This window comes from Hemitrygon akajei, chromosome 6 (assembly GCF_048418815.1).
Source record: "Hemitrygon akajei chromosome 6, sHemAka1.3, whole genome shotgun sequence".
Classification (NCBI taxonomy): domain Eukaryota; kingdom Metazoa; phylum Chordata; class Chondrichthyes; order Myliobatiformes; family Dasyatidae; genus Hemitrygon; species Hemitrygon akajei.
In genome coordinates, this window is record NC_133129.1 from 81,802,538 (window position 1) to 81,827,656 (window position 25,119).

A 25,119-nucleotide genomic window follows, 5' to 3' on the forward strand; every position below is an offset into this window, starting at 1 on the left:
CAGTCAAACACCACACCCCTCAGTCCAACATCACACCCCTCAGTCCAACACCACACCCCTCAGTCCAACATCACACCCCTCAGTGTAACACCTCATCCCTTAGTCAAACACCTCTCCCCTCAGTGTAAAAGCACGCCCCTCAGTCAAACACCACACTCCTCAGTGTAACACCACACCCCTCAGTCAAACACCACACTCCTCAGTCCAACATCACACCCCTCAGTGTAACATCACACCACTCAGTGAAATACCACACCCCTCAGTCCAACACCACACTCCTCAGTCCAACATCACACCCCTCAGTCAAACACCACACCCCTCAGTGTAATACCTCACCCCTCAGTCAAACACCACACCCCTCAGTCAAACATCACACCCCTCAGTGTAACACCACACCCCTCAGTCCAGCACCACACTCCTCAGTCAAACATCACACCCCTCAGTGTAACATCACACCCCTCAGTGTAACACCACACTCCTCAGTCCAACACCACACTCAGTCAAACACCACACTCCTCAGTCCAACATCACACCCCTCAGTCCAACATCACACCCCTCAGTCAAACACCACACCCCTCAGTCCAACATCACACCTCTCTGTGTAACACCACACTCCTCAGTCCAACACCACACCCCTCAGCCCAACATCACATCCCTCAGTGTAACATCACACCCCTCAGTCAAACACCACACCCCTCAGTCCAACATCACATCCCTCAGTGTAACATCACACCCCTCAGTCAAACACCACACTCCTCAGTCCAACATCACACCCCGCAGTCCAAAACCACACCCCTCAGTCAAACACCACACTCCTCAGTCAAACACCACACCCCTCAGTCCAACATCACACCCCTCAGTCCAAAACCACACCCCTCAGTCAAACACCACACTCCTCAGTCCAACATCACACCCCTCAGTGTAATATCACACCCCTCAGTCAAACACCACACCCCTCAGTCCAACATCACACCCCTCAGTCCAAAACCACACCCCTCAGTCAAACACCACACTCCTCAGTCCAACATCACACCCCTCAGTGTAATATCACACCCCTCAGTCAAACACCACACACCTCAGTCAAACACCACACCCCTCAGTGTAACACCACACCCCTCAGTCCAACATCACACCCCTCAATGTAACACCACACCCCTCAGTCCAACATCACACCCCTCAGTCCAACACCACACCCCTCAGTCCAACATCACACTACTCAGTGTAACACCACACCCCTCAGTCAAGATCACACCCCTCAGTCAAACCTCAAACCCCTCAGTGTAACTCCACACCCCTCAGTGTTAAACCACACCCCTCAGTGTAACACCACACCCCTCAGTTTAACACCTCAGCCCTCAGTCCAACATCACACCCTCAGTCCAACACCACACCCCTCAGTCAAACACCACGCCCCTCAGTGTAACACCACGCCCCTCAGTGTAACACCACGCCTCTCAGTGTAACATCACGCCCCTCAGTCCAACATCACTCCCCTCAGTGTAACACCACACCCCTCAGTCCAACATCACACCCCTCAGTCAAACCTCACACCCCTCAGTGTAACATCACACCCATCAGTGTAAAACCAAACCCCTCAGTGTAACACCACACCCCTCAGTCCAGCCCCACACCCCTCAGTCCAACATCACATGCCTCATTGTAACACCAAACCCCTCAGTGTAACACCACACCCATCAGTCCAACACCACACCCCTCAGTCAAACACAACACCCCTCAGTGTAACACCACACCCCTCAGTGTAACACCACTCCCCTCAGTCCAACACCACACTCCTCAGTGTAACACCTCACCCCTCAGTCAAACACCTCACCCCTCAGTGTAACACCACACCCCTCAGTCAAACACCACACCCCTCAGTGTAACACCACACCCCACAGTGTAACACCACACCCCTCAGTCAAACATCACACCCCTCAGTCAAACATCACACCCCTCAGTCCAACATCACACCCCTCAGTCAAACATCACACCCCTCAGTCCAACACCACACCCCTCAGTGTAACATCACACCCCTCAGTCAAACACCACACACCTCAGTCAAACACCACACTCCTCAGTGTAACACCACACCCCTCAGTCCAACACCACACCCCTCAGTGTAACACCACACCCCTCAGTCAAACACCACACCCCACAGTGTAACATCACACCCCTCAGTCCAACACCACACCCCTCAGTCCAACATCACACCCCACAGTGTAACATCACACCCCTCAGTCAAACACCACACCCCTCAGTCCAATACCACACTCCTCAGTCCAACATCACACCCCTCAGTCCAACATCACACCCCTCTGTGTAACATCACACCCCTCAGTCCAACATCACTCCCCTCAGTCCAACACCACACCCCTCAGTGTAACACCACACCCCTCAGTCAAACATCACACCCCTCAGTCCAACACCACACCCCTCAGTGTAACATCACACCCCTCAGTCCAACATCACACCCCTCAGTCAAACACCACACCCCACAGTGTAACATCACACCCCTCAGTCAAACTCCTCACCCCTCAGTCAAACACCACACCCCTCAGTCCAACATCACTCCCCTCAGTCCAACACCACACCCCTCAGTGTAACATCACACCCCTCAGTGTAACATCTCACCCCTCAGTGTAACACCTCACCCCTCAGTCGAACATCACACCCCTCAGTGTAACACCACACCCCTCGGTCAAGATCGCACCCCTCAGTCAAACCTCAAACCCCTCAGTGTAACTCCACACCCCTCAGTGTAAAACCACACCCCTCAGTCCAACATCACACCCCTCAGTCCAACACCACACCCCTCAGTCCAACATCACACCCCTCAGTCCAACATCACACCCCTCAGTCCAACACCACACCCCTCAGTCCAACATCACACCCCTCAGTGTAACATCACACCCCTCAGTCCAACACCACACCCCTCAGTGTAACACCTCACCCCTCAGTCAAACATCACACCCCTCAGTGTAACACCACACCCCTCAGTGTAACACCTCACCCCTCAGTGTAACACCTCACCCCTCAGTCCAACATCACACCCCTCAGTCAAACATCACACCCCTCAGTCCAACACCTCACCCCTCAGTCAAACATCACACCCCTCAGTGTAACGCCACACCCCTCAGTGTAACACCATACCCCTCAGTCCAACTTCTCATCCCTTAGTGTAACACCACACCCCTCAGTCCAACATCACACCCCTTAGTGTAACTCCACACCCCTCAGTGTAAAACCACACCCCTCAGTGTAACACCACACCCCTCAGTCGAACACCACACGCCTCAGTGTAACACCAGACCCCTCAGTGTAACACCACACCCCTCAGTGTAACATCACACCCCTCAGTGTAACCACACACCCCTCAGTCCAGCACCACACCCCTCAGTCCAACACCACACCCCTCAGTCGAACACCACACGCCTCAGTGTAACACCAGACCCCTCAGTCCAACACCGCACTCCTCAGTGTAACATCACACCCCTCAGTGTAACATCTCACCCCTCAGTGTAACACCACACCCCTCAGTCAAACACCACACTCCTCAGTGTAACATCACAACCCTCAGTCCAACATCACACCCCACAGTCAAACACCACACCCCTCAATCCAACACCACACCCCTTAGTGTAACATCACACCCCTCAGTCCAACACCACACCCCTCAGTCCAACATCACACCCCTCAGTCCAACACCACACCCCTCAGTCCAACATCACACACTTCAGTCCAACACCTCACCCCTCAGTGTAACACCACACCCCTCAGTCCAACACCACACTCCTCAGTCCAACACCACACCCCTCAGTGTAACACCACACCCCTCAGTGTAACACCACGCCCCTCAGTCAAACTCACACCCCTCAGTCCAACATCACACCCCTCAGTGTAACACCACACCCCTCAGTCCAACATCACACCCCTCAGTGTAACACCACACCCCTCAGTCCAACACCACACCCCTCAGTCCAACACCACACCCCTCAGTGTAACACCACACCCCTCAGTGTAACACCACGCCCCTCAGTCAAACTCACACCCCTCAGTCCAACATCACACCTCTCAGTGTAACATCACACCCCTCAGTCAAACACCACACCCCTCAGTGTAACACCACGCCCCTCAGTCAAACTCACACCCCTCAGTCCAACACCACACCCCTCAGTGTAACACCACACCCCTCAGTCCAACACCACACCCCTCAGTGTAACATCACACCCCTCAGTCAAACACCACACCCCTCAGTGTAACATCACACCCCTCAGTCAAACACCACACCGCTCAGTCCAACATCACACCCCTCAGTCCAACATCACACCCCTCAGTGTAACATCTCACCCCTCAGTGTAACACCACACCCCTCAGTCAAACACCACACCCCTCAGTGTAACATCACACCCCTCAGTCAAACATTACACCCCTCAGTCCAACACCACACCCCTCAGTGTAACACCACGCCCCTCAGTGTAACATCTCACCCCTCAGTGTAACACCACACCCCTCAGTCAAACACCACACCCCTCAGTGTAACATCACACCCCTCAGTGAAACATTACACCCCTCAGTCCAACACCACACCCCTCAGTGTAACATAACACCCCTCAGTCAAACATCACACCCCTCAGTCCAACACCACACCCCTCAGTGTAACACCACACCCCTCAGTCAAACATCACACCCCTCAGTCCAACACCACACCCCTCAGTGTAACACCACACCCCTCAGTGTAACACCACACTCCTCAGTCAAACATCACACCCCTCAGTCCAACATCACACCCCTCAGTGTAACACCTCACACCTCAGTCCAACATCACACCCCACAGTCAAACACCACACCCCTCAGTCCAACATCACACCACTCAGTCAAACACCACACCCGTCAGTCAAACACCACACCCCTCAGTCAAACATCACACCCCTCAGTCCAACACCACACCCCTCAGTCCAACATCACACCCCACAGTCAAACACCACACCCCTCAGTCCAACATCACACCACTCAGTCAAACACCACACCCCTCAGTCAAACATCACACCACTCAGTCAAACACCACACCCCTCAGTCCAACACCACACCCCTCAGTCCAACACCACACCCCTCAGTGTAAAACCACACCCCTCAGTCAAACACCACACCTCAGTCAAACACCACACTCCTCAGTCCAACATCACACTCCTCAGTCCAACATCACACCCCTCAGTCCAAAACCACACCCCTCAGTGTAACACCTCACTCCTCAGTCCAACACCACACCCCTCAGTGAAACACCACACCCCTCAGTCCAACACCTCAACCCTCAGTGTAAAACCACACCCCTCAGTCAAACACCACACTCCTCAGTCCAACATCACACCCCTCAGTCCAGCACCACACTCCTCAGTCAAACACCACAATCCTCAGTCCAACATCACACCCCTCAGTCCAACACCACACCCCTCAGTCAAACACCACACCCCTCATTCCAACATCACACCCCTCAGTCCAACACCACACCCCTCAGTCAAACACCACACCCCTCAGTGTAACATCACATCCCTCAGTCCAACATCACACCCCTCAGTCAAACATCACACCACTCAGTCAAACACCACACCACTCAGTCCAACACCTCACCCCTCAGTCAAACACCACACCCCTCAGTCCAACACCACACCCCTCAGTCAAACACCACACCCCACAGTGTAACACCACACCCCTCAGTCCAACACCTCACCCCTCAGTGTAACATCACATCCCTCAGTCCAACATCACACCCCTCAGTCAAACATCACACCCCACAGTGTAACACCACACCCCTCAGTGTAACATCACACCCCTCAGTCCAACACCACACCCCTCAGTCAAACACCACAACCCTCAGTCAAACACCACACTCCTCAGTGTAACACCACTCCCCTCAGTCCAACACCACACCCTCAGTCAAACACCACACCCCTCAGTCCAACATTACACCCCTCAGTCAAACACCACAACCCTCAGTCAAACACCACACCCCTCAGTCCAACATCACACCCCTCAGTCAAACACCACAACCCTCAGTCAAACACCACACTCCTCAGTGTAACACCACTCCCCTCAGTCAAACACCACACCCCTCAGTCCAACATTACACCCCTCAGTCAAACATCACACCCCTCAGTGTAATACCTCACCCCTCAGTCAAACACCTCACCCCTCAGTGTAACACCACACTCCTCAGTCCAACATCACACCCCTCAGTGTAACACCTCACCCCTCAGTCAAACACCACACCCCTCAGTCCAACATCACACCCCTCAGTCCAACACCACACCCCTCAGTCCAACATCACACCCCTCAGTGTAACACCTCATCCCTTAGTCAAACACCTCTCCCCTCAGTGTAAAAGCACGCCCCTCAGTCAAACACCACACTCCTCAGTGTAACACCACACCCCTCAGTCAAACACCACACTCCTCAGTCCAACATCACACCCCTCAGTGTAACATCACACCACTCAGTGAAATACCACACCCCTCAGTCCAACACCACACTCCTCAGTCCAACATCACACCCCTCAGTCAAACACCACACCCCTCAGTGTAATACCTCACCCCTCAGTCAAACACCACACCCCTCAGTCAAACATCACACCCCTCAGTGTAACACCACACCCCTCAGTCCAGCACCACACTCCTCAGTCAAACATCACACCCCTCAGTGTAACATCACACCCCTCAGTGTAACACCACACTCCTCAGTCCAACACCACACTCAGTCAAACACCACACTCCTCAGTCCAACATCACACCCCTCAGTCCAACATCACACCCCTCAGTCAAACACCACACCCCTCAGTCCAACATCACACCTCTCTGTGTAACACCACACTCCTCAGTCCAACACCACACCCCTCAGCCCAACATCACATCCCTCAGTGTAACATCACACCCCTCAGTCAAACACCACACCCCTCAGTCCAACATCACATCCCTCAGTGTAACATCACACCCCTCAGTCAAACACCACACTCCTCAGTCCAACATCACACCCCGCAGTCCAAAACCACACCCCTCAGTCAAACACCACACTCCTCAGTCAAACACCACACCCCTCAGTCCAACATCACACCCCTCAGTCCAAAACCACACCCCTCAGTCAAACACCACACTCCTCAGTCCAACATCACACCCCTCAGTGTAATATCACACCCCTCAGTCAAACACCACACCCCTCAGTCCAACATCACACCCCTCAGTCCAAAACCACACCCCTCAGTCAAACACCACACTCCTCAGTCCAACATCACACCCCTCAGTGTAATATCACACCCCTCAGTCAAACACCACACACCTCAGTCAAACACCACACCCCTCAGTGTAACACCACACCCCTCAGTCCAACATCACACCCCTCAATGTAACACCACACCCCTCAGTCCAACATCACACCCCTCAGTCCAACACCACACCCCTCAGTCCAACATCACACTACTCAGTGTAACACCACACCCCTCAGTCAAGATCACACCCCTCAGTCAAACCTCAAACCCCTCAGTGTAACTCCACACCCCTCAGTGTTAAACCACACCCCTCAGTGTAACACCACACCCCTCAGTTTAACACCTCAGCCCTCAGTCCAACATCACACCCTCAGTCCAACACCACACCCCTCAGTCAAACACCACGCCCCTCAGTGTAACACCACGCCCCTCAGTGTAACACCACGCCTCTCAGTGTAACATCACGCCCCTCAGTCCAACATCACTCCCCTCAGTGTAACACCACACCCCTCAGTCCAACATCACACCCCTCAGTCAAACCTCACACCCCTCAGTGTAACATCACACCCATCAGTGTAAAACCAAACCCCTCAGTGTAACACCACACCCCTCAGTCCAGCCCCACACCCCTCAGTCCAACATCACATGCCTCATTGTAACACCAAACCCCTCAGTGTAACACCACACCCATCAGTCCAACACCACACCCCTCAGTCAAACACAACACCCCTCAGTGTAACACCACACCCCTCAGTGTAACACCACTCCCCTCAGTCCAACACCACACTCCTCAGTGTAACACCTCACCCCTCAGTGTAACATCACACCCCTCAGTGTAACATCTCACCCCTCAGTGTAACACCACACTCCTCAGTCAAACATCTCACCCCTCAGTCCAACATCACACCCCTCAGTGTAAAACCACACCCCTCAGTCCAACACCTCACCCCTCAGTGTAACATCACACCCCTCAGTGTAACATCTCACCCCTCAGTGTAACACCACACTCCTCAGTCAAACACCTCACCCCTCAGTCCAACATCACACCCCTCAGTGTAACACCTCACCCCTCAGTGTAACACCACACCCCTCAGTCAAACATCACACCCCTCAGTCAAACATCACACCCCTCAGTCAAGCACCACACCCCTCAGTCCAACATCACACCCCTCAGTGTAACACCACACCCCTCAGTCAAACTCCTCACCCCTCAGTCAAACACCACACCCCTCAGTGTAACATCACACCCCTCAGTGTAACATCTCACCCCTCAGTGTAACACCTCACCCCTCAGTCCAACATCACACCCCTCAGTGTAACACCACAGCCCTCGGTCAAGATCACACCCCTCAGTCAAACCTCAAACCCCTCAGTGTAACTCCACACCCCTCAGTCCAACATCACACCCCTCAGTCAAACATCACACCCCTCAGTGTAACACCACACCCCTCAGTGTAACACCTCACCCCTCAGTCCAACATCACACCCCTCAGTCCAACACCACACCCCTCAGTCCAACACCACACCACTCAGTGTAACACCACACCCCTCAGTCAAACACCACACCCCTCAGTCCAACATCACACCACTCAGTCAAACACCACACCCCTCAGTCCAACACCACACCACTCAGTGTAACACCACACCCCTCAGTCCAACATCACACCCCTCAGTCAAACACCACACCCCTCAGTCCAACACCACACCACTCAGTGTAACACCACACCCCTCAGTCCAACATCACACCCCTCAGTCAAACACCACACCACTCAGTCCAACACCTCACCCCTCAGTCAAACACCACACCCCTCAGTCCAACACCACACCCCTCAGTCCAACACCTCACCCCTCAGTGTAACATCACATCCCTCAGTCCAACATCACACCCCTCAGTCAAACATCACACCCCACAGTGTAACACCTCACCCCTCAGTGTAACATCACACCCCTCAGTCCAACACCTCACCCCTCAGTCCAACACCTCACCCCTCAGTGTAACACCACTCTCCTCAGTCCAACATCACACCCCTCAGTCAAACACCACACTCCTCAGTGTAACACCACTCCCCTCAGTCCAACACCACACCCTCAGTCAAACATTACACCCCTCAGTCAAACATCACACCCCTCAGTCCAACACCACATCCCTCAGTCCAACATTACACCCCTCAGTCAAACATCACACCCCTCAGTCCAACACCACATCCCTCAGTCAAACACCACACCCCTCAGTGTAATACCTCACCCCTCAGTCAAACACCTCACCCCTCAGTGTAACACCACACTCCTCAGTCCAACATCACACCCCTCAGTCAAACACCACACCCCTCAGTCCAACATCACACCCCTCAGTCCAACACCACACCCCTCAGTCCAACATCACACCCCTCAGTGTAACACCTCATCCCTTAGTCAAACACCTCTCCCCTCAGTGTAAAAGCACGCCCCTCAGTCAAACACCACACTCCTCAGTGTAACACCACACCCCTCAGTCAAACACCACACCCCTCAGTCCAACATCACACCCCTCAGTGTAACATCACACCCCTCAGTCAAACACCACACCCCTCAGTCCAACATCACACCCCTCAGTGTAACACCACACCCCTCAGTCCAACATCACACCCCTCAGTGTAACACCTCATCCCTTAGTCAAACACCTCTCCCCTCAGTGTAAAAGCACGCCCCTCAGTCAAACACCACACTCCTCAGTCCAACATCACACCCCTCAGTGTAACATCACACCACTCAGTGAAATACCACACCCCTCAGTCCAACACCACACTCCTCAGTCCAACATCACACCCCTCAGTCAAACACCACACCCCTCAGTCAAACACAACACCCCTCAGTGTAACACCACACCCCTCAGTCAAACACAACACCCCTCAGTGTAACACCTCACCCCTCAGTCAAACACCACACCCCTCAGTCAAACATCACACCCCTCAGTGTAATACCTCACCCCTCAGTGTAACACCACACCCCTCAGTCCAGCACCACACTCCTCAGTCAAACACCACACCCCTCAGTCCAACATCACTCCCCTCAGTCCAAAACCACACCCCTCAGTGTAACACCACACTCCTCAGTCAAACATCACACCCCTCAGTCCAAAACCACACCCCTCAGTGTAACATCACACCCCTCAGTGTAACACCTCACCCCTCAGTGTAACACCACACCCCTCAGTCCAACATCACACCCCTCAGTCAAACATCACACCCCTCAGTGTAACACCACACCCCTCAGTGTAACACCTCACCCCTCAGTCCAACATCACACCCATCAGTCCAACAACACACCCCTCAGTCAAACACCACACCCCTCAGTCCAACATCACACCCCTCAATGTAACACCACACCCCTCAGTGTAACATCACACCCCTCAGTCCAACACCACACCCCTCAGTGTAACATCACACCCCTCAGTGTAACATCACACCCCTCAGTCCAACACCACACCCCTCAGTGTAACACCACACCCCTCAGTGTAACATCACACCCCTCAGTCAAACATCACACCCCTCAGTCCAACACCACACTCCTCAGTCCAACACCACACCCCTCAGTCCAACATCACACCCCTCAGTCCAACAACACACCCCTCAGTCAAACACCACACCCCTCAGTCCAACATCACACCCCTCAATGTAACACCACACCCCTCAGTCCAACACCACACCCCTCAGTCCAACATCACACCCCTCAGTGTAACACCACACCCCTCAGTGTAACCACACACCCCTCAGTCCAACATCACACCCCTCAGTCCAACATCACATCCCTCAGTGTAACACAACACCCCTCAGTCAAACACCACACCCCTCAGTGTAACACCACACCCCTCAGTCAAACATCACACCCCTCAGTCCAACACCTCACCCCTCAGTCAAACATCACACCCCTCAGTGTAACACCACACCCCTCAGTCCAACACCACACCCCTCAGTCAAACATCACACCCCTCAGTCCAACACCACACTCCTCAGTCCAACACCACACCCCTCAGTCCAACATCACACCCCTCAGTCAAACACCACACCCCTCAGTCAAACATCACACCCCTCAGTGTAATACCTCACCCCTCAGTCCAACATCACACCCCTCAGTCAACCACCACATCCCTCAGTCAAACACCACACCCCTCAGTGTAATACCTCACCCCTCAGTCCAACATCACACCCCTCAGTCCAACACCACACCCCTCAGTGTAACACCACACCCCTCAGTCAAACACCACACCCCTCAGTCCAACATCTCACCCCTCAGTCAAACACCACACCCCTCAGTCAAACACCACACTCCTCAGTCTAACATCACACCCCTCAGTGTAACACCTCATCCCTCAGTGTAACACCACACCCCTCAGTCCAACATCACACCCCTCAGTGTAACACCACACCCCTCAGTCCAACATCACACTCCTCAGTCCAACACCACACTCCTCAGTGTAACACCACACCCCTCAGTCAAACACCACACTCCTCAGTCCAACATCACATCCCTCAGTCAAACACCACACCCCTCAGTCCAACATCACACCCCTCAGTGTAACACCACACCCCTCAGTCCAACATCACACTCCTCAGTCCAACACCACACTCCTCAGTGTAACACCACACCCCTCAGTCAAACAACACACTCCTCAGTGTAACACCACACCCCTCAGTCAAACACCTCACCCCTCAGTCCAACATCACACCCCTCAGTGTAACACCACACCCCTCAGACAAACACCTCACCCCTCAGTCCAACATCACACCCCTCAGTGTAACACCACACCCCTCAGTCAAACACCACACCCCTCAGTCAAACATCACACCCCTCAGTCCAACACCACACCCCTCAGTCAAACATCACACCCCTCAGTCCAACACCTCAACCCTCAGTGTAAAACCACACCCCTCAGTCAAACACCTCACTCCTCAGTCCAACATCACACCCCTCAGTCCAGCACCACACTCCTCAGTCAAACACCACACTCCTCAGTCCAACATCACACCCCTCAGTCCAAAACCACACCCCTCAGTCAAACACCACACTCCTCAGTCCAACATCACACCCCTCAGTGTAATATCACACCCCTCAGTGAAATACCACACCCCTCAGTCCAACACCACACTCCTCAGTCCAACATCACACCCCTCAGTCAAACACCACACCCCTCAGTCAAACACAACACCCCTCAGTGTAACACCACACCCCTCAGTCAAACACAACACCCCTCAGTGTAACACCTCACCCCTCAGTCAAACACCACACCCCTCAGTCAAACATCACACCCCTCAGTGTAATACCTCACCCCTCAGTGTAACACCACACCCCTCAGTCCAGCACCACACTCCTCAGTCAAACACCACACCCCTCAGTCCAACATCACTCCCCTCAGTCCAAAACCACATGCCTCAGTGTAACACCACACTCCTCAGTCAAACATCACACCCCTCAGTCCAAAACCACACCCCTCAGTGTAACATCACACCCCTCAGTGTAACACCTCACCCCTCAGTGTAACACCACACCCCTCAGTCCAACATCACACCCCTCAGTCAAACATCACACCCCTCAGTGTAACACCACACCCCTCAGTGTAACACCTCACCCCTCAGTCCAACATCACACCCCTCAGTCCAACAACACACCCCTCAGTCAAACACCACACCCCTCAGTCCAACATCACACCCCTCAATGTAACACCACACCCCTCAGTGTAACATCACACCCCTCAGTCCAACACCACACCCCTCAGTGTAACATCACACCCCTCAGTGTAACATCACACCCCTCAGTCCAACACCACACCCCTCAGTGTAACACCACACCCCTCAGTGTAACATCACACCCCTCAGTCAAACATCACACCCCTCAGTCCAACACCACACTCCTCAGTCCAACACCACACCCCTCAGTCCAACATCACACCCCTCAGTCCAACAACACACCCCTCAGTCAAACACCACACCCCTCAGTCCAACATCACACCCCTCAATGTAACACCACACCCCTCAGTCCAACACCACACCCCTCAGTGTAACACCACACCCCTCAGTGTAACCACACACACCTCAGTCCAACATCACACCCCTCAGTCCAACATCACATCCCTCAGTGTAACACAACACCCCTCAGTCAAACACCACACCCCTCAGTGTAACACCACACCCCTCAGTCAAACATCACACCCCTCAGTCCAACACCTCACCCCTCAGTCAAACATCACACCCCTCAGTGTAACACCACACCCCTCAGTCCAACACCACACCCCTCAGTCAAACATCACACCCCTCAGTCCAACACCACACTCCTCAGTCCAACACCACACCCCTCAGTCCAACATCACACCCCTCAGTCAAACACCACACCCCTCAGTCAAACATCACACCCCTCAGTGTAATACCTCACCCCTCAGTCCAACATCACACCCCTCAGTCAACCACCACATCCCTCAGTCAAACACCACACCCCTCAGTGTAATACCTCACCCCTCAGTCCAACATCACACCCCTCAGTCCAACACCACACCCCTCAGTGTAACACCACACCCCTCAGTCAAACACCACACCCCTCAGTCCAACATCTCACCCCTCAGTCAAACACCACACCCCTCAGTCAAACACCACACTCCTCAGTCCAACATCACACCCCTCAGTGTAACACCTCATCCCTCAGTGTAACACCACACCCCTCAGTCCAACATCACACCCCTCAGTGTAACACCACACCCCTCAGTCCAACATCACACTCCTCAGTCCAACACCACACTCCTCAGTGTAACACCACACCCCTCAGTCAAACACCACACTCCTCAGTCCAACATCACATCCCTCAGTCAAACACCACACCCCTCAGTCCAACATCACACCCCTCAGTGTAACACCACACCCCTCAGTCCAACATCACACTCCTCAGTCCAACACCACACTCCTCAGTGTAACACCACACCCCTCAGTCAAACAACACACTCCTCAGTGTAACACCACACCCCTCAGTCAAACACCTCACCCCTCAGTCCAACATCACACCCCTCAGTGTAACACCACACCCCTCAGACAAACACCTCACCCCTCAGTCCAACATCACACCCCTCAGTGTAACACCACACCCCTCAGTCAAACACCACACCCCTCAGTCAAACATCACACCCCTCAGTCCAACACCACACCCCTCAGTCCAACACCACACCCCTCAGTCAAACATCACACCCCTCAGTCCAACACCTCAACCCTCAGTGTAAAACCACACCCCTCAGTCAAACACCTCACTCCTCAGTCCAACATCACACCCCTCAGTCAAACACCACACTCCTCAGTCCAACATCTCACCACTCAGTCCAGCACCACACTCCTCAGTCAAACACCACACTCCTCAGTCCAACATCACACCCCTCAGTCCAAAACCACACCCCTCAGTCAAACACCACACTCCTCAGTCCAACATCACACCCCTCAGTGTAATATCACACCCCTCAGTCAAACACCACACCCCTCAGTCCAACATCACACCCCTCATTCCAAAACCACAGCCCTCAGGCAAACACCACACTCCTCAGTCAAACACCACACCCCTCAGTCCAACACCACACCCCTCAGTGTAACACCACACCCCTCAGTGTAACACCACGCCCCTCAGTCAAACTCACACCCCTCAGTCCAACATCACACCCCTCAGTGTAACACCACACCCCTCAGTCCAACATCACACCCCTCAGTGTAACACCACACCCCTCAGTCCAACACCACACCCCTCAGTCCAACACCACACCCCTCAGTGTAACACCACACCCCTCAGTGTAACACCACGCCCCTCAGTCAAACTCACACCCCTCAGTCCAACATCACACCTCTCAGTGTAACATCACACCCCTCAGTCAAACACCACACCTCTCAGTGTAACACCACGCCCCTCAGTCAAACTCACACCCCTCAGTCCAACACCACACCCCTCAGTGTAACACCACACCCCTCAGTCCAACACCACACCCCTCAGTGTAACATCACACCCCTCAGTCAAACACCACACCCCTCAGTGTAACATCACACCCCTCAGTCAAACACCACACCGCTCAGTCCAACATCACACCCCTCAGTCCAACATCACACCCCTCAGTGTAACATCTCACCCCTCAGTGTAACACCACACCCCTCAGTCAAACACCACACCCCTCAGTGTAACATCACACCCCTCAGTCAAACATTACACCCCTCAGTCCAACACCACACCCCTCAGTGTAACACCACGCCCCTCAGTGTAACATCTCACCCCTCAGTGTAACACCACACCCCTCAGTCAAACACCACACCCCTCAGTGTAACATCACACCCCTCAGTGAAACATTACACCCCTCAGTCCAACACCACACCCCTCAGTGTAACATAACACCCCTCAGTCAAACATCACACCCCTCAGTCCAACACCACACCCCTCAGTGTAACACCACACCCCTCAGTCAAACATCACACCCCTCAGTCCAACACCACACCCCTCAGTGTAACACCACACCCCTCAGTGTAACACCACACTCCTCAGTCAAACATCACACCCCTCAGTCCAACATCACACCCCTCAGTGTAACACCTCACACCTCAGTCCAACATCACACCCCACAGTCAAACACCACACCCCTCAGTCCAACATCACACCACTCAGTCAAACACCACACCCGTCAGTCAAACACCACACCCCTCAGTCAAACATCACACCCCTCAGTCCAACACCACACCCCTCAGTCCAACATCACACCCCACAGTCAAACACCACACCCCTCAGTCCAACATCACACCACTCAGTCAAACACCACACCCCTCAGTCAAACATCACACCACTCAGTCAAACACCACACCCCTCAGTCCAACACCACACCCCTCAGTCCAACACCACACCCCTCAGTGTAAAACCACACCCCTCAGTCAAACACCACAGCTCAGTCAAACACCACACTCCTCAGTCCAACATCACACTCCTCAGTCCAACATCACACCCCTCAGTCCAAAACCACACCCCTCAGTGTAACACCTCACTCCTCAGTCCAACACCACACCCCTCAGTGAAACACCACACCCCTCAGTCCAACACCTCAACCCTCAGTGTAAAACCACACCCCTCAGTCAAACACCACACTCCTCAGTCCAACATCACACCCCTCAGTCCAGCACCACACTCCTCAGTCAAACACCACAATCCTCAGTCCAACATCACACCCCTCAGTCCAACACCACACCCCTCAGTCAAACACCACACCCCTCATTCCAACATCACACCCCTCAGTCCAACACCACACCCCTCAGTCAAACACCACACCCCTCAGTGTAACATCACATCCCTCAGTCCAACATCACACCCCTCAGTCAAACATCACACCACTCAGTCAAACACCACACCACTCAGTCCAACACCTCACCCCTCAGTCAAACACCACACCCCTCAGTCCAACACCACACCCCTCAGTCAAACACCACACCCCACAGTGTAACACCACACCCCTCAGTCCAACACCTCACCCCTCAGTGTAACATCACATCCCTCAGTCCAACATCACACCCCTCAGTCAAACATCACACCCCACAGTGTAACACCACACCCCTCAGTGTAACATCACACCCCTCAGTCCAACACCACACCCCTCAGTCAAACACCACAACCCTCAGTCAAACACCACACTCCTCAGTGTAACACCACTCCCCTCAGTCCAACACCACACCCTCAGTCAAACACCACACCCCTCAGTCCAACATTACACCCCTCAGTCAAACACCACAACCCTCAGTCAAACACCACACCCCTCAGTCCAACATCACACCCCTCAGTCAAACACCACAACCCTCAGTCAAACACCACACTCCTCAGTGTAACACCACTCCCCTCAGTCAAACACCACACCCCTCAGTCCAACATTACACCCCTCAGTCAAACATCACACCCCTCAGTGTAATACCTCACCCCTCAGTCAAACACCTCACCCCTCAGTGTAACACCACACTCCTCAGTCCAACATCACACCCCTCAGTGTAACACCTCACCCCTCAGTCAAACACCACACCCCTCAGTCCAACATCACACCCCTCAGTCCAACACCACACCCCTCAGTCCAACATCACACCCCTCAGTGTAACACCTCATCCCTTAGTCAAACACCTCTCCCCTCAGTGTAAAAGCACGCCCCTCAGTCAAACACCACACTCCTCAGTGTAACACCACACCCCTCAGTCAAACACCACACTCCTCAGTCCAACATCACACCCCTCAGTGTAACATCACACCACTCAGTGAAATACCACACCCCTCAGTCCAACACCACACTCCTCAGTCCAACATCACACCCCTCAGTCAAACACCACACCCCTCAGTGTAATACCTCACCCCTCAGTCAAACACCACACCCCTCAGTCAAACATCACACCCCTCAGTGTAACACCACACCCCTCAGTCCAGCACCACACTCCTCAGTCAAACATCACACCCCTCAGTGTAACATCACACCCCTCAGTGTAACACCACACTCCTCAGTCCAACACCACACTCAGTCAAACACCACACTCCTCAGTCCAACATCACACCCCTCAGTCCAACATCACACCCCTCAGTCAAACACCACACCCCTCAGTCCAACATCACACCTCTCTGTGTAACACCACACTCCTCAGTCCAACACCACACCCCTCAGCCCAACATCACATCCCTCAGTGTAACATCACACCCCTCAGTCAAACACCACACCCCTCAGTCCAACATCACATCCCTCAGTGTAACATCACACCCCTCAGTCAAACACCACACTCCTCAGTCCAACATCACACCCCGCAGTCCAAAACCACACCCCTCAGTCAAACACCACACTCCTCAGTCAAACACCACACCCCTCAGTCCAACATCACACCCCTCAGTCCAAAACCACACCCCTCAGTCAAACACCACACTCCTCAGTCCAACATCACACCCCTCAGTGTAATATCACACCCCTCAGTCAAACACCACACCCCTCAGTCCAACATCACACCCCTCAGTCCAAAACCACACCCCTCAGTCAAACACCACACTCCTCAGTCCAACATCACACCCCTCAGTGTAATATCACACCCCTCAGTCAAACACCACACACCTCAGTCAAACACCACACCCCTCAGTGTAACACCACACCCCTCAGTCCAACATCACACCCCTCAATGTAACACCACACCCCTCAGTCCAACATCACACCCCTCAGTCCAACACCACACCCCTCAGTCCAACATCACACTACTCAGTGTAACACCACACCCCTCAGTCAAGATCACACCCCTCAGTCAAACCTCAAACCCCTCAGTGTAACTCCACACCCCTCAGTGTTAAACCACACCCCTCAGTGTAACACCACACCCCTCAGTTTAACACCTCAGCCCTCAGTCCAACATCACACCCTCAGTCCAACACCACACCCCTCAGTCAAACACCACGCCCCTCAGTGTAACACCACGCCCCTCAGTGTAACACCACGCCTCTCAGTGTAACATCACGCCCCTCAGTCCAACATCACTCCCCTCAGTGTAACACCGCACCCCTCAGTCCAACATCACACCCCTCAGTCAAACCTCACACCCCTCAGTGTAACATCACACCCATCAGTGTAAAACCAAACCCCTCAGTGTAACACCACACCCCTCAGTCCAGCCCCACACCCCTCAGTCCAACATCACATGCCTCATTGTAACACCAAACCCCTCAGTGTAACACCACACCCATCAGTCCAACACCACACCCCTCAGTCAAACACAACACCCCTCAGTGTAACACCACACCCCTCAGTGTAACACCACTCCCCTCAGTCCAACACCACACTCCTCAGTGTAACACCTCACCCCTCAGTGTAACATCACACCCCTCAGTGTAACATCTCACCCCTCAGTGTAACACCACACTCCTCAGTCAAACACCTCACCCCTCAGTCCAACATCACACCCCTCAGTGTAAAACCACACCCCTCAGTCCAACACCTCACCCCTCAGTGTAACATCACACCCCTCAGTGTAACATCTCACCCCTCAGTGTAACACCACACTCCTCAGTCAAACACCTCACCCCTCAGTCCAACATCACACCCCTCAGTGTAACACCTCACCCCTCAGTGTAACACCACACCCCTCAGTCAAACATCACACCCCTCAGTCAAACATCACACCCCTCAGTCAAGCACCACACCCCTCAGTCCAACATCACACCCCTCAGTGTAACACCACACCCCTCAGTCAAACTCCTCACCCCTCAGTCAAACACCACACCCCTCAGTGTAACATCACACCCCTCAGTGTAACATCTCACCCCTCAGTGTAACACCTCACCCCTCAGTCCAACATCACACCCCTCAGTGTAACACCACAGCCCTCGGTCAAGATCACACCCCTCAGTCAAACCTCAAACCCCTCAGTGTAACTCCACACCCCTCAGTCCAACATCACACCCCTCAGTCAAACATCACACCCCTCAGTGTAACACCACACCCCTCAGTGTAACACCTCACCCCTCAGTCCAACATCACACCCCTCAGTCCAACACCACACCCCTCAGTCCAACACCACACCACTCAGTGTAACACCACACCCCTCAGTCAAACACCACACCCCTCAGTCCAACATCACACCACTCAGTCAAACACCACACCCCTCAGTCCAACACCACACCACTCAGTGTAACACCACACCCCTCAGTCCAACATCACACCCCTCAGTCAAACACCACACCCCTCAGTCCAACACCACACCACTCAGTGTAACACCACACCCCTCAGTCCAACATCACACCCCTCAGTCAAACACCACACCACTCAGTCCAACACCTCACCCCTCAGTCAAACACCACACCCCTCAGTCCAACACCACACCCCTCAGTCCAACACCTCACCCCTCAGTGTAACATCACATCCCTCAGTCCAACATCACACCCCTCAGTCAAACATCACACCCCACAGTGTAACACCTCACCCCTCAGTGTAACATCACACCCCTCAGTCCAACACCTCACCCCTCAGTCCAACACCTCACCCCTCAGTGTAACACCACTCTCCTCAGTCCAACATCACACCCCTCAATCAAACACCACACTCCTCAGTGTAACACCACTCCCCTCAGTCCAACACCACACCCTCAGTCAAACATTACACCCCTCAGTCAAACATCACACCCCTCAGTCCAACACCACATCCCTCAGTCCAACATTACACCCCTCAGTCAAACATCACACCCCTCAGTCCAACACCACATCCCTCAGTCAAACACCACACCCCTCAGTGTAATACCTCACCCCTCAGTCAAACACCTCACCCCTCAGTGTAACACCACACTCCTCAGTCCAACATCACACCCCTCAGTCAAACACCACACCCCTCAGTCCAACATCACACCCCTCAGTCCAACACCACACCCCTCAGTCCAACATCACACCCCTCAGTGTAACACCTCATCCCTTAGTCAAACACCTCTCCCCTCAGTGTAAAAGCACGCCCCTCAGTCAAACACCACACTCCTCAGTGTAACACCACACCCCTCAGTCAAACACCACACCCCTCAGTCCAACATCACACCCCTCAGTGTAACATCACACCCCTCAGTCAAACACCACACCCCTCAGTCCAACATCACACCCCTCAGTGTAACACCACACCCCTCAGTCCAACATCACACCCCTCAGTGTAACACCTCATCCCTTAGTCAAACACCTCTCCCCTCAGTGTAAAAGCACGCCCCTCAGTCAAACACCACACTCCTCAGTCCAACATCACACCCCTCAGTGTAACATCACACCACTCAGTGAAATACCACACCCCTCAGTCCAACACCACACTCCTCAGTCCAACATCACACCCCTCAGTCAAACACCACACCCCTCAGTCAAACACAACACCCCTCAGTGTAACACCACACCCCTCAGTCAAACACAACACCCCTCAGTGTAACACCTCACCCCTCAGTCAAACACCACACCCCTCAGTCAAACATCACACCCCTCAGTGTAATACCTCACCCCTCAGTGTAACACCACACCCCTCAGTCCAGCACCACACTCCTCAGTCAAACACCACACCCCTCAGTCCAACATCACTCCCCTCAGTCCAAAACCACACCCCTCAGTGTAACACCACACTCCTCAGTCAAACATCACACCCCTCAGTCCAAAACCACACCCCTCAGTGTAACATCACACCCCTCAGTGTAACACCTCACCCCTCAGTGTAACACCACACCCCTCAGTCCAACATCACACCCCTCAGTCAAACATCACACCCCTCAGTGTAACACCACACCCCTCAGTGTAACACCTCACCCCTCAGTCCAACATCACACCCCTCAGTCCAACAACACACCCCTCAGTCAAACACCACACCCCTCAGTCCAACATCACACCCCTCAATGTAACACCACACCCCTCAGTGTAACATCACACCCCTCAGTCCAACACCACACCCCTCAGTGTAACATCACACCCCTCAGTGTAACATCACACCCCTTAGTCCAACACCACACCCCTCAGTGTAACACCACACCCCTCAGTGTAACATCACACCCCTCAGTCAAACATCACACCCCTCAGTCCAACACCACACTCCTCAGTCCAACACCACACCCCTCAGTCCAACATCACACCCCTCAGTCCAACAACACACCCCTCAGTCAAACACCACACCCCTCAGTCCAACATCACACCCCTCAATGTAACACCACACCCCTCAGTCCAACACCACACCCCTCAGTGTAACACCACACCCCTCAGTGTAACCACACACCCCTCAGTCCAACATCACACCCCTCAGTCCAACATCACATCCCTCAGTGTAACACAACACCCCTCAGTCAAACACCACACCCCTCAGTGTAACACCACACCCCTCAGTCAAACATCACACCCCTCAGTCCAACACCTCACCCCTCAGTCAAACATCACACCCCTCAGTGTAACACCACACCCCTCAGTCCAACACCACACCCCTCAGTCAAACATCACACCCCTCAGTCCAACACCACACTCCTCAGTCCAACACCACACCCCTCAGTCCAACATCACACCCCTCAGTCAAACACCACACCCCTCAGTCAAACATCACACCCCTCAGTGTAATACCTCACCCCTCAGTCCAACATCACACCCCTCAGTCAACCACCACATCCCTCAGTCAAACACCACACCCCTCAGTGTAATACCTCACCCCTCAGTCCAACATCACACCCCTCAGTCCAACACCACACCCCTCAGTGTAACACCACACCCCTCAGTCAAACACCACACCCCTCAGTCCAACATCTCACCCCTCAGTCAAACACCACACCCCTCAGTCAAACACCACACTCCTCAGTCTAACATCACACCCCTCAGTGTAACACCTCATCCCTCAGTGTAACACCACACCCCTCAGTCCAACATCACACCCCTCAGTGTAACACCACACCCCTCAGTCCAACATCACACTCCTCAGTCCAACACCACACTCCTCAGTGTAACACCACACCCCTCAGTCAAACACCACACTCCTCAGTCCAACATCACATCCCTCAGTCAAACACCACACCCCTCAGTCCAACATCACACCCCTCAGTGTAACACCACACCCCTCAGTCCAACATCACACTCCTCAGTCCAACACCACACTCCTCAGTGTAACACCACACCCCTCAGTCAAACAACACACTCCTCAGTGTAACACCACACCCCTCAGTCAAACACCTCACCCCTCAGTCCAACATCACACCCCTCAGTGTAACACCACACCCCTCAGACAAACACCTCACCCCTCAGTCCAACATCACACCCCTCAGTGTAACACCACACCCCTCAGTCAAACACCACACCCCTCAGTCAAACATCACACCCCTCAGTCCAACACCACACCCCTCAGTCAAACATCACACCCCTCAGTCCAACACCTCAACCCTCAGTGTAAAACCACACCCCTCAGTCAAACACCTCACTCCTCAGTCCAACATCACACCCCTCAGTCAAACACCACACTCCTCAGTCCAACATCTCACCACTCAGTCCAGCACCACACTCCTCAGTCAAACACCACACTCCTCAGTCCAACATCACACCCCTCAGTCCAAAACCACACCCCTCAGTCAAACACCACACTCCTCAGTCCAACATCACACCCCTCAGTGTAATATCACACCCCTCAGTGAAATACCACACCCCTCAGTCCAACACCACACTCCTCAGTCCAACATCACACCCCTCAGTCAAACACCACACCCCTCAGTCAAACACAACACCCCTCAGTGTAACACCACACCCCTCAGTCAAACACAACACCCCTCAGTGTAACACCTCACCCCTCAGTCAAACACCACACCCCTCAGTCAAACATCACACCCCTCAGTGTAATACCTCACCCCTCAGTGTAACACCACACCCCTCAGTCCAGCACCACACTCCTCAGTCAAACACCACACCCCTCAGTCCAACATCACTCCCCTCAGTCCAAAACCACACCCCTCAGTGTAACACCACACTCCTCAGTCAAACATCACACCCCTCAGTCCAAAACCACACCCCTCAGTGTAACATCACACCCCTCAGTGTAACACCTCACCCCTCAGTGTAACACCACACCCCTCAGTCCAACATCACACCCCTCAGTCAAACATCACACCCCTCAGTGTAACACCACACCCCTCAGTGTAACACCTCACCCCTCAGTCCAACATCACACCCCTCAGTCCAACAACACACCCCTCAGTCAAACACCACACCCCTCAGTCCAACATCACACCCCTCAATGTAACACCACACCCCTCAGTGTAACATCACACCCCTCAGTCCAACACCACACCCCTCAGTGTAACATCACACCCCTCAGTGTAACATCACACCCCTCAGTCCAACACCACACCCCTCAGTGTAACACCACACCCCTCAGTGTAACATCACACCCCTCAGTCAAACATCACACCCCTCAGTCCAACACCACACTCCTCAGTCCAACACCACACCCCTCAGTCCAACATCACACCCCTCAGTCCAACAACACACCCCTCAGTCAAACACCACACCCCTCAGTCCAACATCACACCCCTCAATGTAACACCACACCCCTCAGTCCAACACCACACCCCTCAGTGTAACACCACACCCCTCAGTGTAACCACACACACCTCAGTCCAACATCACACCCCTCAGTCCAACATCACATCCCTCAGTGTAACACAACACCCCTCAGTCAAACACCACACCCCTCAGTGTAACACCACACCCCTCAGTCAAACATCACACCCCTCAGTCCAACACCTCACCCCTCAGTCAAACATCACACCCCTCAGTGTAACACCACACCCCTCAGTCCAACACCACACCCCTCAGTCAAACATCACACCCCTCAGTCCAACACCACACTCCTCAGTCCAACACCACACCCCTCAGTCCAACATCACACCCCTCAGTCAAACACCACACCCCTCAGTCAAACATCACACCCCTCAGTGTAATACCTCACCCCTCAGTCCAACATCACACCCCTCAGTCAACCACCACATCCCTCAGTCAAACACCACACCCCTCAGTGTAATACCTCACCCCTCAGTCCAACATCACACCCCTCAGTCCAACACCACACCCCTCAGTGTAACACCACACCCCTCAGTCAAACACCACACCCCTCAGTCCAACATCTCACCCCTCAGTCAAACACCACACCCCTCAGTCAAACACCACACTCCTCAGTCCAACATCACACCCCTCAGTGTAACACCTCATCCCTCAGTGTAACACCACACCCCTCAGTCCAACATCACACCCCTCAGTGTAACACCACACCCCTCAGTCCAACATCACACTCCTCAGTCCAACACCACACTCCTCAGTGTAACACCACACCCCTCAGTCAAACACCACACTCCTCAGTCCAACAT